The following is a 14,884-nucleotide window of genomic DNA, read 5'->3' as shown; positions in this document are numbered from 1 at the left end:
CCATAAATAACAGTACCCAGAGGGGCTGTGTGACAAAACTTGATGGTTACTTAATGAGATATTACTTAATGGCATTGCTTCAGAGGAAATTAAGATATAGGCCCAAGCTCACAGTAAATCAGTTTGCACACATAAAACAGGTAAAATGGTGTTGTTGTATGCCCATGAGTATAGTTAATAAAAACTGTCTATGTACTCACTCAAAAACTGCCTTGCTAGTCAATCCATAAAAAAAACAACCTGCAGTTTCTTGATTTTTAATTTATTCCCAAGGTGCTAAGATATGTTCAGCGATAGAGATAGAGCACAACATTTATTATTGGAAAAAAATGTGTAGTGTTTTAAATAAAGGAAAAAAGCACACAAAACTAGGTTTTTATTTACTTTACAAACGATAATATATAAAATATATATGTTTTTTTAAATCATGTAAAGGTATTCTTTGTTCTGTTCTAAAAGGTTGCTTTCAATTACTCACCTAAAAGCCTTTTTAAGTCTGGAAATCTTTTAAGTCTTGATATCTTTAGATCGATTTCATACAAAAGAAGTTCTTAAAGGTGACTTTAATATCCAATTCTATAAGGAGAAATATATCATCTGCAATTCTAATACAATGGAAAAACAGCACATTTGTGAATCCTTAAATGGAAGCTAATTTTTATGAAATACAGGTGGGTAATTATAGCTGCAACTTATGCTGGGTATGCTTATATGTACCTTATGTTGGGTTTCAATTAATTAGTTAAATAAAAAAAATCCTTTTCGTGAATTTGATGACTTGCCGGGACTTCTGCTTAGCTATGGTTGCGCATGCAAGGTTTCTCTTTTCTCAACCAGTGAACATTTTCACAAAGCTGTGTCATAAATTCCCTTTGTAGTACAGTCAATTTTGCGGCAAACATGCAGTGTGTATACAGAAAAAATACACCTGTAATGCTAGTGTGGTTTTGTGTATACAGTCTGTAGGGCATGGGGGGAAACACATCACATGATGCATGAATGCAAGCATCAACAGGCATGCTGCCAGTATAAATAAATGATGCAGAACCTAGAAATTTAGAGTGGAAAACATTTTTAGTGAAGATGTCTCTTTTATGAGCTCTTTTAAGCCCAACCAGCTACGCTACCTCATCACATAACTGCCGACAATATAACAGGTTCCCCATGGTGACTCAGGGGGTACAGCAGGAGAATAGAAGGATCAAAGAGAGACTGGAAAGAAAGTTTGGTCTTGAGATCGACCTGGAGTGATGTGAAATGGAACCATCCGTAGTTGGTGGGGAAAAGTCAAGACAAGATGGAAGGAAGAGTTTTATTTATAAAAATATATTAATATTTTTGAAATGAAATGATCAATTAGAAATTGATTTACTTGAATTAAATCACAAGAGTTATATAGGATATTTAAAAATAGAGTTTACAGGTCTGGGGTACTGAATGAGGCTTCTTAAAATGCCCTATTTCTAGACAGGGACTTACTTCCTTATGGTCAGAAACAGAATAATGTGACCAATCAGGATGAAACAAGAAACAAGGCTATATTAATGCCTGACTCAGGGTAAGGCAGTATAATCTTAGAGTCTTGAGGAGATGTTAATGCATATACATTTTAACAGTAATTCTTATAATAAATGCTGTAAAGTACATGGGTCTAATGTAGGCAATGTAACTTCATTCTGATATCTATTACCTATTACTTGGAAAGCAGAAATAGAATGTAAAACTAAAAAATGACATATGTGGTTTATCTATTGACGTTTTGAGGCTTGCATTATGTGGGGAAAACAAAAACGACTCTTAAAAGACAAACATATGAGTATCTTTTGGATATAAGAATAGCATAACATATTGCCTGTGTGCATGATGGGTTGTAATAAAGGGGGTGAACCTTTATTAATATTAATAATTTGTATTAATTGACATTAACAACAAATATTAATACATATGTAAGATCAATGATTAAACCTTCTGATAGGCTGTTAGTGAGCAATAACTTACACGTGCACAAGTAATAATAAAATTAAATAGATTTACTTATCTTAGTATGATTATAGTTACAAGCATAGCCAGTTCTGCATCAATTCAGCACAATCGGGGAGCCCCACAACCTTTGGTGCAAGACCTTCAGATTCCCGACAACCAAGCGATGATTAGAGATGTAGCGAACTGTTCGCCGGCAAACTAATTCGCGCGAACATCGGGTGTTCGCAAGTTCGGAAGTTCGCAAACTTTTTGCGTATGTTCGCCACGTTTTTTTTCCCGCTGCGTTTTTTCTCTGCGTTTTTTCTCGGCCTAAAAACGCCGCACAAGCCACACATGGCGTTTTTCAGCCTAGTACTGGTGTAAGCAATTCCCGTTTCCATGGTGCTAATAGTGCGAAATAGCAAAAAACGCCGCGTATTTCCGCTAGGTCTGCCAGCTGCCTTTGCGGTTTTACGCAACACTGTGTCAACAAAGTATTTTTCAGAGAAATTTTTGCCCTTGATCCCCCTCCTGCATGCCACTGTCCAGGTCGTGGCACCCTTTAAACAACTTTAAAATCAGTTTTCTGGCCAGAAATGGCTTTTCCAGGTTTTAAAGTTCGCCTTCCCATTGAAGTCTATGGGGTTCGCAAAGTTTGCGAATATTCACGCTTTTTGGTGTAAGTTCGCGAACGCGTTCGCGTACTTCTTTTTTGAGGTTCGCTACATCCCTAGCGATGATCCAAATGTCCCGGCAGTCGTTCAGGAGTCCTAGGCAAAGCTACTGACACATGGTGGAGGCTCCCTTTTATACCAGAGTTCTTAGCAAAACCCTCAACACCATGTGCTGACTTATTGTGCAATATTATGTACAAACTTTTGTCATGAACAAAAGATCTAACTAAACAATTGTTTCTCAAATAAGTTGTACATAGAGTGTATTGTCTATATGCTGTCTGTTTGTTTATTCCAAGGATGTTTGCTAGGTAACAATAACTGGGTGTACAGTTTACCCAGCAATATACATAAAACAAAGACATTGTACCTTGAACATTGGACAATAGCTGTCCCAAAGTCTGCTGCTTTTACTTGACTCAAACCTAAGATTTGATTCATATGTCAAAGCAGATGTATATATTGTAAATCATTTTAAAATCAATAGATAATCCACCGTGCAACATGGGTATTATCACATATGACATTGGCTTTTAAAGAAAAACTATACCCCCAGAATGAATACATAACCAACAGATAGTTTATATCATGTTAAGTGGCCTATTAAAGAATCTCGCCAAACTGGAATATATATATCAGTAAATATTGCCTTTTCCCTTGAGTTACCATTTTGTGATGGGCTGTGTGCTCCCTCAGAGATCACATGGATGAAGTGTGGAAGCAAAAGACAGAACTCTGTCCATTAATTGGCTGATGTGACCTAGCATGTATGTGTGCCATGGCTTGTTTGTGTACACTATGGGGCTGATTTATTAATCCACGAATCCAAATGGGAAAAAATCGGATTGGAAACGAACATTTTGCAGCTTTTTCGTATTTTTTTGTGGCCGCCGTGACTTTTTCGTGAATTGTCGCGACTTTTTTTTTGCGCAAGTCGTAACGGCTACGAAAAAGTCACGTCAATTTACGAAAAAGTTGCGATGGCGACTAAAAAAACGCAAAATACCGGTCATTACAAAAAAAACGCATTCGGACGCTTTCGATCCGTTCGTGGATTAGTAAATCGGCCCCTATGAATCCTATGATCCCAGGAGGCGGGCCATAATTCTTAAAATGGCAATATTCTATTTTGGAGTACTCAATAGCACATACTACTAAAAAAGTATATTTTTATGAAAATGGTTTGTTTAGATGAAACAGGATTTTACATATGAGCTTGTTTTATGCAATATATTTTTATAGAGACCTACATTGTTTGGGCTATAGTTTTCCGTTAAGGGATAGATAGGATACATGAGAGGTGGTGATCTTGACAAGAAGCTGATGCAAATAAAAATTAAATTGGATCTCAATTAAATTACAGGTATAGGACCCGTTATCCAGAATGCTCGGGACCAAGGGTATTCCGGTAATTTGGATCTCCATACCTTAAGTCTGATAAAAAATCAATAAAACTTTAATTAACCCCAATAGGATTGTTTTGCATCCAATAAGAATTAGTTATATCTTAGTTGGGGTCAATTACAAGGTACTGTTTTATTACTACAGAGAAAAAGGAAATCAGTTTTAAAATTCTGAATTATTATTATTAACATTTATTTATAAAGCACCAACATATTCCGCAGCGCTGTACAATACATTATTTGATTAAAATGGAGTCTATGGGAGACGGAATTTCGGCAATTCGGGGCTTTCTGGATAACGGGTTTCCGGATGAGGGGTCCGATACCTGTATTAACTTTCAAGACTACGAGGCCTTGGCAAATATACCTTTTTTAGGGCAATTTGTCATGTATTGCATTTATGGCTTATTTGATTATATTTTTATGAGTTTTTATAGTACAAATACATATTGGGTTGGTGTAATATTGTTTCAGTTATACAATATTTATATACAATTATTCACCTATGGGTAGATCAAGTAAATATGCCTTTCTATTAAGATGAATGGTGACTGTTTAAAATATATATTTGATATATTTTGGCCTAATTAGTAAAGGAAGCACACATTCCTTTAAATAGACATCATAAAGTCAGGAAGAACCTCTTGAAAAGCCATTAGGAGATAAAACAGCTGTTAGGGCACTTAGATCCTGGAAATTGAATATTTTGAACAAAGGAAAATGTCAAGATTATTGTTAGATTTACCAATATAAATGAATATCAGCATAAACAGATTTTCTTGTATTAGCACAGTCTCAGCCCAGCTGCATATGTTTCTCTGCTATCTCTGCTACAACTTAATGACGTAGATCAATAGTATGTTCTACTGACTTCTGGAAAAGACAGGATTTTTGTTTCCTAGCTGTATTATAAAGACAAAAAAAATCCTATTAGAATCAATATGTGAACACACTCATCACTTTGCCTACACATCCCTTCTATTACTAGCCCAAACTGTACAGAGAATACAGCTCTATTCAGATCCCTCTTGCATGTGAAGTTTCAATAAAGAAATTGCTGAGTTTTCTATCCTGCCTAGTAACTCACTAAATTATATTCACAGATTTTAGGGGAGGAGGCTAAATTAATTTTGCTAAGGGGCATATGTCAGATGTGTATCAATGCAATATCATAGGTTGCTGCAAGTAGTAGTTAGTACAAAGCGAGTTTTCCTTTTTTGTAGGGTGCACACAGTGGCATTTACCACTGGATGATAGACAAGCTGCTGCATCAAACTGTTCAGTAGACCTCTGGTGTTCCTATTTGGGGTGATTTGCCTTTGTATGCAAGAAACTGTGTGAGATAAAAGCGGCAAATTACAACATTTTTCTGAAATGTCATAGAAACAACTAACTTTAGGAAAGATTTGCAGATTGGTACTTTAGTGTATAAAAGGGCTCTTTACCCATGTTGGATTTGCCAGAATGCATACTTTCCAAAAATATATCGTTTTCTTACAGATGAGAAAATTCATATGCACTATTTTCATTTGGGTGCCTCTGTACACAACATATCTTTGCATATTGGGCATCAAACTGTTCAATAGACCTCTGGCATTCATATTTAGTGTGATGTGTCATTGTATGTATGAAATGTTGTAAGATAAATGTGGCATATTGCAAAATTTTTAGCTGTTTTTCAGAAAAGTAATGACAGAAATTATAGCTTGCATGGGGTATGTATAACATTGGGGCCCCTACATGCCACATACCTTGGTAAACCTATGCATATTGTGTATCATACTGTTCAGTGGACCCCTGGTGTTCAAGTTTAGGGTGTTTTATCTTGGAACCTAATACTATGTGGAAGATAAGATTGGAAGTGGAAACTGTCATCAAAATCGGCAAATTTAAGAAAGCTCTGCGGCTTGATACTTTGGAGTAGAAAGACATGGGTACCCATTTTAGATTCGGAGGAATGTGTACTTTCCAAAAATATATGGCTTTCTGGGATGAGCATACTTTTTTGTAGCTTTATCCCACATAAAATGATGAAATGTGTTGATTTTGCAGGAGCTGAAATGACAGAAATGATAGATCATATGGGGGTATGTTCACATTGGGGCCCCTACATGCCACATTCTTAGGTAAACCTATACATATTGGGCATCAAACTGTTCAGTGGACCCCTGGCATTCAAATTTAGGGTGTTTTATCTGGTTACTTTATGACCTGAAGGAGATAAGATACTATAGGGGCCGATTCACTAAAGTGCGATAAAACGTGTGTTATTTATAGCGTGCGTTAAAAATTTTATTGCGTCTAAAATTTCACGACTTATCGCACGATTCACTATTAGCACACTTGCGCTATTTTACAAGCGATACTGCATGCGATATTTTTGTCGCGGTAAATAACGTGCGCTGTATTTTTCGCATGCACGCTAATTATCGCAAGCGCTAACTGTCGCGACATTACGCACGCGGCAATCGGCAGCATACAACTGGCGACATTTTGCCCCTGGAGAGCACAGAAGTGCTAGAGAGGTGCTGTATAAATGTTTATTTGCAAAAAAACCCCCCAAAAAACAATAAAAATATAAGTAAGAAAAAAAAAGAAGTGCTAGAGATAATAAAATAGGGGGGGGGGGGGCATTTAAGAATATTTAGCCAAATACTTAGGGATCCGTTTGCTAAAGTGGCTTAAATTAAGTGGGAGATTTTAGACACAGAATAAATGGCAAATATGTTATGGGCACTTTATTAAACGGGAACAAATATAAAATTGCAATTATTCTGGCAACAAAACATTTGATTGGCAGTTATCACACTCGCCAGAAAATACGCTACGTACTAATTAACGCAAGTTTTACTATTCAGCAAAATGGGCTAAAGACAAAATTGTTGGCAGAATATTTGCAAAAATTTAACCCATATAGCATATTGATACTGTTACTGATAAATGTAAGAATGTAGGAGAAACTACATGAAAGTATAGAATACCATATCAAGGAAGGAAAAATAATTAGACATTAACCATTTCAAAAGTAGAAAAATAAAAACTTTTATTTTAACAATTAAAGGGAAAAAAATAGGGAAAATAAAACTTAGGGCTTGCTGCCCTTGAGTTCTCAAATGTCTCTCCGCATTTCAGCCATTTCCCCCCGGAGCTGGGCCAGCCCGGCCTTGATGTTGGCCAGGTCCTCCTGCATTGACCGGCGCGATGGTCCCTCGTTGGCAGGAGAACCTGGTGCCTGGGGGCCTGGGGGGAAACTGGGGGAGGAAAGAAGGGGGGGGGAGTGTCCGGGGCCTTGGGGGACCCTGGGGCCTAGGGGGCTTCTTCGGCCTCTGGGGCCTGGCCGGGTGCTGGGGCCTCGGGGGCCTCTGGAGCCTGGTGGGCCTGGACAGGTGCTGGGGCCTCTGGAGCCTGGTGTGCCTGGCCGGGTGCTGGGGCCACAGGAGCCTGGTGGGCCTGGCCGGGTGCTGGGGCCTCTGGAGCCTGGTGTGCCTGGCCGAGTGCTGGGGCCACAGGAGCCTGGTGTGCCTGGCCGGGTGATGGGGCCACAGGAGCCTGGTGGGCCTGGCCGGGTGCTGGGGCCTCTGGAGCCTGGTGGGCCTGGCCGGGTGCTGGGGCCTCTGGAGCCTGGTGGGCCTGGCCGGGTGCTGGGGCCACAGGAGCCTGGTGTGCCTGGCCGGGTGCTGGGGCCACAGGAGCCTGGTGTGCCTGGCCGGGTGCTGGGGCCACAGGAGCCTGGTGTGCCTGGCCGGGTGCTGGGGCCACAGGAGCCTGGTGTGCCTGGGGATGAGGCACCAGCTGAAGTTCTGTGAGATAGTATTGCAAGATGTTATTTTGTGTAATATATTATACATATATGTATATACATTCATACACCATCATAAATAACGGGGCCCCTCACAACAACATTGTTTGGGCCCCCCTCATCCCACGCCTCCAATGGCCCTTACCCCTGGGAACCCTCACATCAATACAAAGGACACACAGACATTGTTAGCCAGGGCCCCCTTAAACATTTGTGGCCCTTCCCCAAATGACTCATACTATGGGCCGCTCCCTGCTGCTTCCCCCCTGCTTTAAACTTATTTATGCATATGTATTTGAAAATAGATGTGTATATATATATATATATATATATATACAATACGAAGCCATAAGGAATAATAATACCTGGGTGCCTGTGGCAAAACAAAATCTAGACAGACATGGGGTGACGGCACACACAGGATTTTCACAAGGAGTCACGAAGATGTGAAATAATATTCAGAGGTTTATTGTGTCCAACATTTCAGTTCCTCACTGGCATTATGGTTGAACGTGATGGACGTATGTCTTTTTTCAACCCAACTTACTATGTTACTATGTTACTATGTTATTTTCGTCATCCCTGACATTTCTTACATTTGTACTTTTAGTTCAAATTACTTGCTAAATCTTTTACTAAACGTATACTGTAAAAGCATAATAAAGTACAATAATTACCTTCCGCAACTTCAGCCACCAGATCTGAATTCCTGCGCTTCAGGTCCGACCATATGCGCTGGAGCAGGCGGAGGTCCACATCAAGGGCAAACCCGGCGAGCAAACCATCTCTGAGCTCGCGCAGGATTGCCCTCTTCCTCTCGTGGACCCCTAAGGGCCCCAGCGGCAGGCTGTCATACCCTGAGCGCAGGAGAAAGGTGACAGTATAGCTCCTCTCCCCTGGTAGCAGATCAGAAACCCCAGGCATGATACTCCTCTCAGTGTGACTGCAGGCTCAATGACACAAAATGGCCCCAAGTCGCACATGTCACGAGATTACAAAATTGCTACAAAATGTCCGCAAATCGCGAGATTACAAAGTCGCGACAAAGAAATCGGCAAAATATACCTAGTAATACAAACCGGATTCCAAAAAAGTTGGGACACTAAACAAATTGTGAATAAAAACTGAACGCAATGATGTGGAGGTGCCAACTTCTAATATTTTATTCAGAATAGAACATAAATCACAGAACAAAAGTTTAAACTAAAAATATGTTGATTCAGAATTTCATTGTGTCAACAAATCCCAAAAAAGTTGGGACAAGTAGCAATAAGAGGCTGGAAAAAGTAAATTTGAGCATAACAAAGAGCTGGAAGACCAAATAACACTAATTAGGTCAATTGGCAACATGATTGGGTATAAAAAGAGCTTCTCAGAGTGGCAGTGTCTCTCAGAAGCCAAGATGGGTAGAGGATCACCAATTCCCACAATGTTGCGCAGAAAGATAGTGGAGCAATATCAGAAAGGTGTTACCCAGCGAAAAATTGCAAAGATTTTGCATCTATCATCATCAACTGTGCATAACATCATCCGAAGATTCAGAGAATCTGGAACAATCTCTGTGCGTAAGGGTCAAGGCCGTAAAACCATACTGGATGCCCGTGATCTCCGGGCCCTTAAACGACACTGCACCACAAACAGGAATGCTACTGTAAAGGAAATCACAGAATGGGCTCAGGAATACTTCCAGAAACCATTGTCAGTTAACACAATCCACCGTGCCATCCGCCGTTGCCAGCTGAAACTCTACAGTGCAAAGAAGAAGCCATTTCTAAGCAAGATCCACAAGCTCAGGCGTTTTCACTGGGCCAGGGATCATTTGAAATGGAGTGTGGCAAAATGGAAGACTGTTCTGTGGTCAGACGAGTCACAATTCGAAGTTCTTTTTGGAAATCTGGGACGCCATGTCATCCGGACCAAAGAGGACAAGGACAACACAAGTTGTTATCAACGCTCAGTTCAGAAGCCTGCATCTCTGATGGTATGGGGTTGCATGAGTGCGTGTGGCATGGGCAGCTTGCATGTCTGGAAAGGCAGCATCAATGCAGAAAAATATATTCAGGTTCTAGAACAACATATGCTCCCATCCAGACGTCATCTCTTTCAGGGAAGACCCTGCATTTTTCAACAAGATAATGCCAGACCACATTCTGCATCAATCACAACATCATGGCTGCGTAGGAGAAGGATCCGGGTACTGAAATGGCCAGTCTGCAGTCCAGATCTTTCACCTATAGAGAACATTTGGCGCATCATAAAGAGGAAGGTGCGACAAAGAAGGCCCAAGACGATTGAACAGTTCGAGGCCTGTATTAGACAAGAATGGGAGAGCATTCCTATTCCTAAACTTGAGAAACTGGTCTCCTCGGTCCCCAGACGCCTGTTGAGTGTTGTAAGAAGAAAGGGAGATGCCACACAGTGGTGAAAATGGCCTTGTCCCAACTTTTTTGGGATTTGTTGACACCATGAAAATCAACATATTTTTCCCTTAAAATGGTACATTTTCTCAGTTTAAACTTTTGTTCCGTGATTTATGTTCTATTCTGAATAAAATATTAGAAGTTGGCACCTCCACATCATTGCGTTCAGTTTTTATTCACAATTTGTTTAGTGTCCCAACTTTTTTGGAATCCGGTTTGTATATTTTGTGCGACTAAATATTTACCGCTACAGTACTGCATATTATGGCGACTAAATATTTACTGCTATAGTACTGCATATTATGGCGACTAAATATTTACCACTATAGTAGCGAAATTCCATACATGCCAAGACTTTAGTAAAAATTTAGTAAAAAAACACATACTTGAATAAATAACACTGCTAAGTCCATATTTTATTGCAAAAAACTCATTTACTGTACTTTTCTATAATTTATCGCCTGCCTGAAGTAGGTGTTAATTTTCGCATAGACCAATGCGATATTTAGCGCGCCTAAGTGTTTGTGAATCATGTGATCATATTCTTTTCAGCGCGAAAATTAACACATGCGTTAAAACTAGCGCATGCGGTTGCGCGAAAATTAACGCATGCGATATGGCGACTTAACGCACGCGATAATACTATAGTGAATCGCGGGCTAATTATCGTGTCTATATTAACGCAAAAAAGTGTGATAAATTTTATCACACTTTAGTGAATCAGCCCTAATAGACTGGAAGCTTTGAAGCGATTTTTAAAACAAATTTACAAATTTTAATCAAAACCAATAACTTTCAAAAAGCATTGCAACTTGGTAGACAGATAGTTCTACCTATTCCGGATTCTGCAAAATCTGTTCTTTCCAAAAATGTATAATTTTCTTGGATAAACTTTCTGTTAGTGGAAGTTTTAGCCTTGAAATCTAAAATATGCAGCTTACTGGAGCATTGTTCTGGAAATTTGGTAGTGTACTGCTGGGAGTTTTTGACCTATACAAGTGAGAATTCTCCATAAAACTATATATGTTTGGTATTGGCATGTTCAGAAGACATGGTACTTTCCAAATCAGTTGTATTGTGCATAGATTAATTTTTGTTTCTGGTATGTGTGTTATATTATAGTATTAAGGTTGTCCTGAAAAAACGATATATTGTTTTCCTTGGTAAACTAAAAGTCCCCCCAAGGAAAGGCCCCGAATTGAAACAAGTTCCACTTTGACCAAAACGGCTAGCAGTAAAAGGGTTAAAATACTTGTCTCTATTTATCTTCAGACACAGGTCATGATACATTGTTACAGTATTCTTTTAGGCCCTCACAAAATAAGCTCATAAAATAAAAGCTCTGTCCACATACTAGCCCACTCTACAATGTGTAAAGAAATATACAGCTGATATAACCTGGCTGTTATGAGCTAACTGTCAAGTTTATAGCTTGCAAGAGTATCATATAATTAATTCATTCTTTTATTTGAAGATAGCCCAACAGTGGAATGAATTTAGATAATTTGGGTTCGGGGTCAGACTAATCACAGTTAGTCACTTCTACGCATATGATTACAATTGTGGATGTAATGAAATAAAATTTTGTATACCATGAATCATGGCAGGCTATTTATTTTCAATAAAGATTGCCTTTTTATAAGATACTGGTGCAGAGTTATGGGTTGTTTTGTGCTATAAGATGTAATAAAATACAGCCATTTATATGCTGAGTATAAATGAGATACTATATACCGTATATACTCAAGTATAAGCCGATCCGAATATAAGCCGAGGTACCTAATTTTACCTAAGAAAACTTGAAAAACTTATTGACTCGAGTATAAGCCTAGGGTGGGAAATGCAGCAGCTACTGCTAAGTTTCAATAGTCAAAATAAATACCAATAAAATTACATTAAATGAGGCATCAGTGGGGTATATGTTTTTAAATATTTATTTAAAAGAAATACAGTAAACTAGCTCAATCAGCAACCAAGCTAAAACACAAAGAGTTACAATCCTTCAAAACACTGTATAGTTTATGTAGAATATAAAGTGCAATGTCTAGTGCAGAATGGGACAGGTGAGGCTGGTAGATGAAGATGAATTTGGGAGAGGGCCAGGGCACCGGAGGGTCTGGTTGTGGGTGACCTAATTTGCACACAAAGGACAGAGGGTGCTAGTCTGGAGGGACCCATGGCACCCGACTCGCTGAGGGTGACTTTTTCAGCACATTTTGGGTGCTGAAAAACTAGGCTTATACTCGAGTATATACAGTAACTGAGATTTCCTTTTCATCAAGATGTACATTGCACCAGTTGTATCTATATTGAATAAATAGACTCAGTTGTTCCAACAACTGGTCTGCGTCTCTTTTAGCAGCACTTTGAAAACTCAGATCTGAAGATTTATGTTACTATAGCAACTGGAAATATCTGAATAACTGTTTAATTTCAAGCCATGTTTACTCGGGTAAGCTATACCTTTTAAGAAACAGTAAAGAACACATGTAGAGTGTTCATTTGCCCTTCACTATAAACCAGTCTTCCATGAACTACATTAACTCTGCTGTGGTACAAGAGTATGAAGAATGTAAAAAATTCATATTTATATTTAGAGGCAATCTACATTCATGCTTTGGCTACGCTGTGTCCATAAATAAGGATAAACCACTTATAACAGTTGAAGTCTGTTAACCATCTGACACGAATCAATAAACCTTAACCTGATATGGATAGTGATAGACATATGACATAATATAAAAGTTTGGGGGTACAGATGTACAGTAATCTCTGTTGCCAATCTATTTACAGCCCAACTGAATACAATTTGGGGAATATAATAAATGATGTAAATGGAACAATTTTTCATCTGTGTGAATACATAGTTGACATGTTTTGAAAGTACCTAGCTGCTCAACCACAACGGAAAAGATTGTGTGTTTTGTCATATACACCATTGTGTAATGTGTAATTATAATATAATACAATATATATACAATAATAATACATCCTACTGAAAAAACTGTTATTTTCCATAAAAAAGTACGCCATGTTGTGACATGTTGGTTGCAATGTGCTATTAAAGTTAACAGAATAAAAACTGTCTAATGAACCTTCTTGGCCAAGAATATTGAATTATTAGTAGTCGGCTTTTCCCCTTTATTTTCACATTGGGAAAGACTGATAAAAAACTTAATTTTAAAATCCCAATAACAACTAGGAATACTGTATTTTTTGGAATTTTGTAACTGCTTGAAAATAGAGGTGGCCAATTTTATTCACTTGATGAAAGTCTTTAGCCAAGGACTGTGTATAGTATATAGTGCAATGAAAATGCATGTCTGTTTCCAGAAAATACAATTCCCGATGAACACAGTCAGTCTAAAGATTCAAACTTATTGGTGTGTTTGAATGGAAATCATGCTATCACTCCAGAATTACTTGAGAACTGAGAGTGTTCCATAATACTCCTGCATTTTTTGGTAACCTTGCCTAATTCCCCCCCAAACAAAATAATACAGAGGATACAAGACTTGTATCCTAATAATGTAGCCTCAGCAGTGCTGGGCAGTGTTTACCAGTAACTAGAGATGTAGCGAACTGTTCGCCAGAGAACTAATTCGCACGAAAATCGGGTGTTCGCAAGTTTGCAAGTTCGTGAACTTTTAGCGATGTTCGCAATTTTGGGTTCGCCTTAGCTGGAGCCATATTTTGACCTCTTACCCCAGAGCCAGCAGATACATGGCAGCCAATCAGGCAGCTCTCCCTCCTGGACCACCCCCAGACCACTCCCTTCCATATATAAACCGAAGCCCAGCAGCCATTTTACATTCTGCCTGTGTGTGCTTGTTGAGTTAGCATAGGGAGAGAGCTGTGCAGGGGTTTGAAGGACAGTTTAGGTAGCTTTGCTGACTAGTAATATACTTTCTACTGCTCTGTATGTAGCTGCTGGGGACAGCTGTCCTGCTGATCTCATCTGCTGTACCCCAATAGTCCTTGTAAAAGCAGTTTATTACACAAGTTTAGAAATGTAGTGTGATTTCTGACCTTTACAGCACAAAACGCAACGCTGTGTCAACAATGTATTTTTCAGAGAAATCTTTGCCCTTGATCCCCCTCCTGCATGCCACTGTCCAGGTCGTGGCACCCTTTAAACAACTTTAAAATCAGTTTTCTGGGCAGAAATGGCTTTTCTAGGTTTTAAAGTTCGCCTTCTCATTGAAGTCTATGGGGTTCGCAAAGTTCGCAAAAGTTCGCACTTTTTGGCAGAAGTTCGCAAACGGGTTCGCGAACTTTTTTTGTGAGGTTCGCTACATCTCTACCAGTAACCATAAATCTGACATATGCACGACACCCATGGGCTACCAACATACCCAAAAATTAGACAACTTTGCTCATTAAATATTACTCAACTAGTTCAGGATAGGTACACAATAGGTAATAAAAGGTACGCTAAATAATTAATAACATATTTGCATACTATTACGCCACTGGGAGAAGACAGACAGGGGTTGCTGGCAAATGAACACAAGTTGCATTGGATTCAACACATTTTTTAAATGTATAGTGCAAGTGACTTACTATTAACTAGAAGACAAACTAGTTCTTTAGGAATTTGGTTATGTATGGGTAGCACATTTATAT

The sequence above is a fragment of the Xenopus tropicalis genome, chromosome 7 (genome assembly GCF_000004195.4).
Source record: "Xenopus tropicalis strain Nigerian chromosome 7, UCB_Xtro_10.0, whole genome shotgun sequence".
Lineage (NCBI taxonomy): Eukaryota > Metazoa > Chordata > Amphibia > Anura > Pipidae > Xenopus > Xenopus tropicalis.
The sequence above is the reverse complement of the archived record's forward strand: the minus strand, read 5'-3'. Positions refer to the sequence as shown.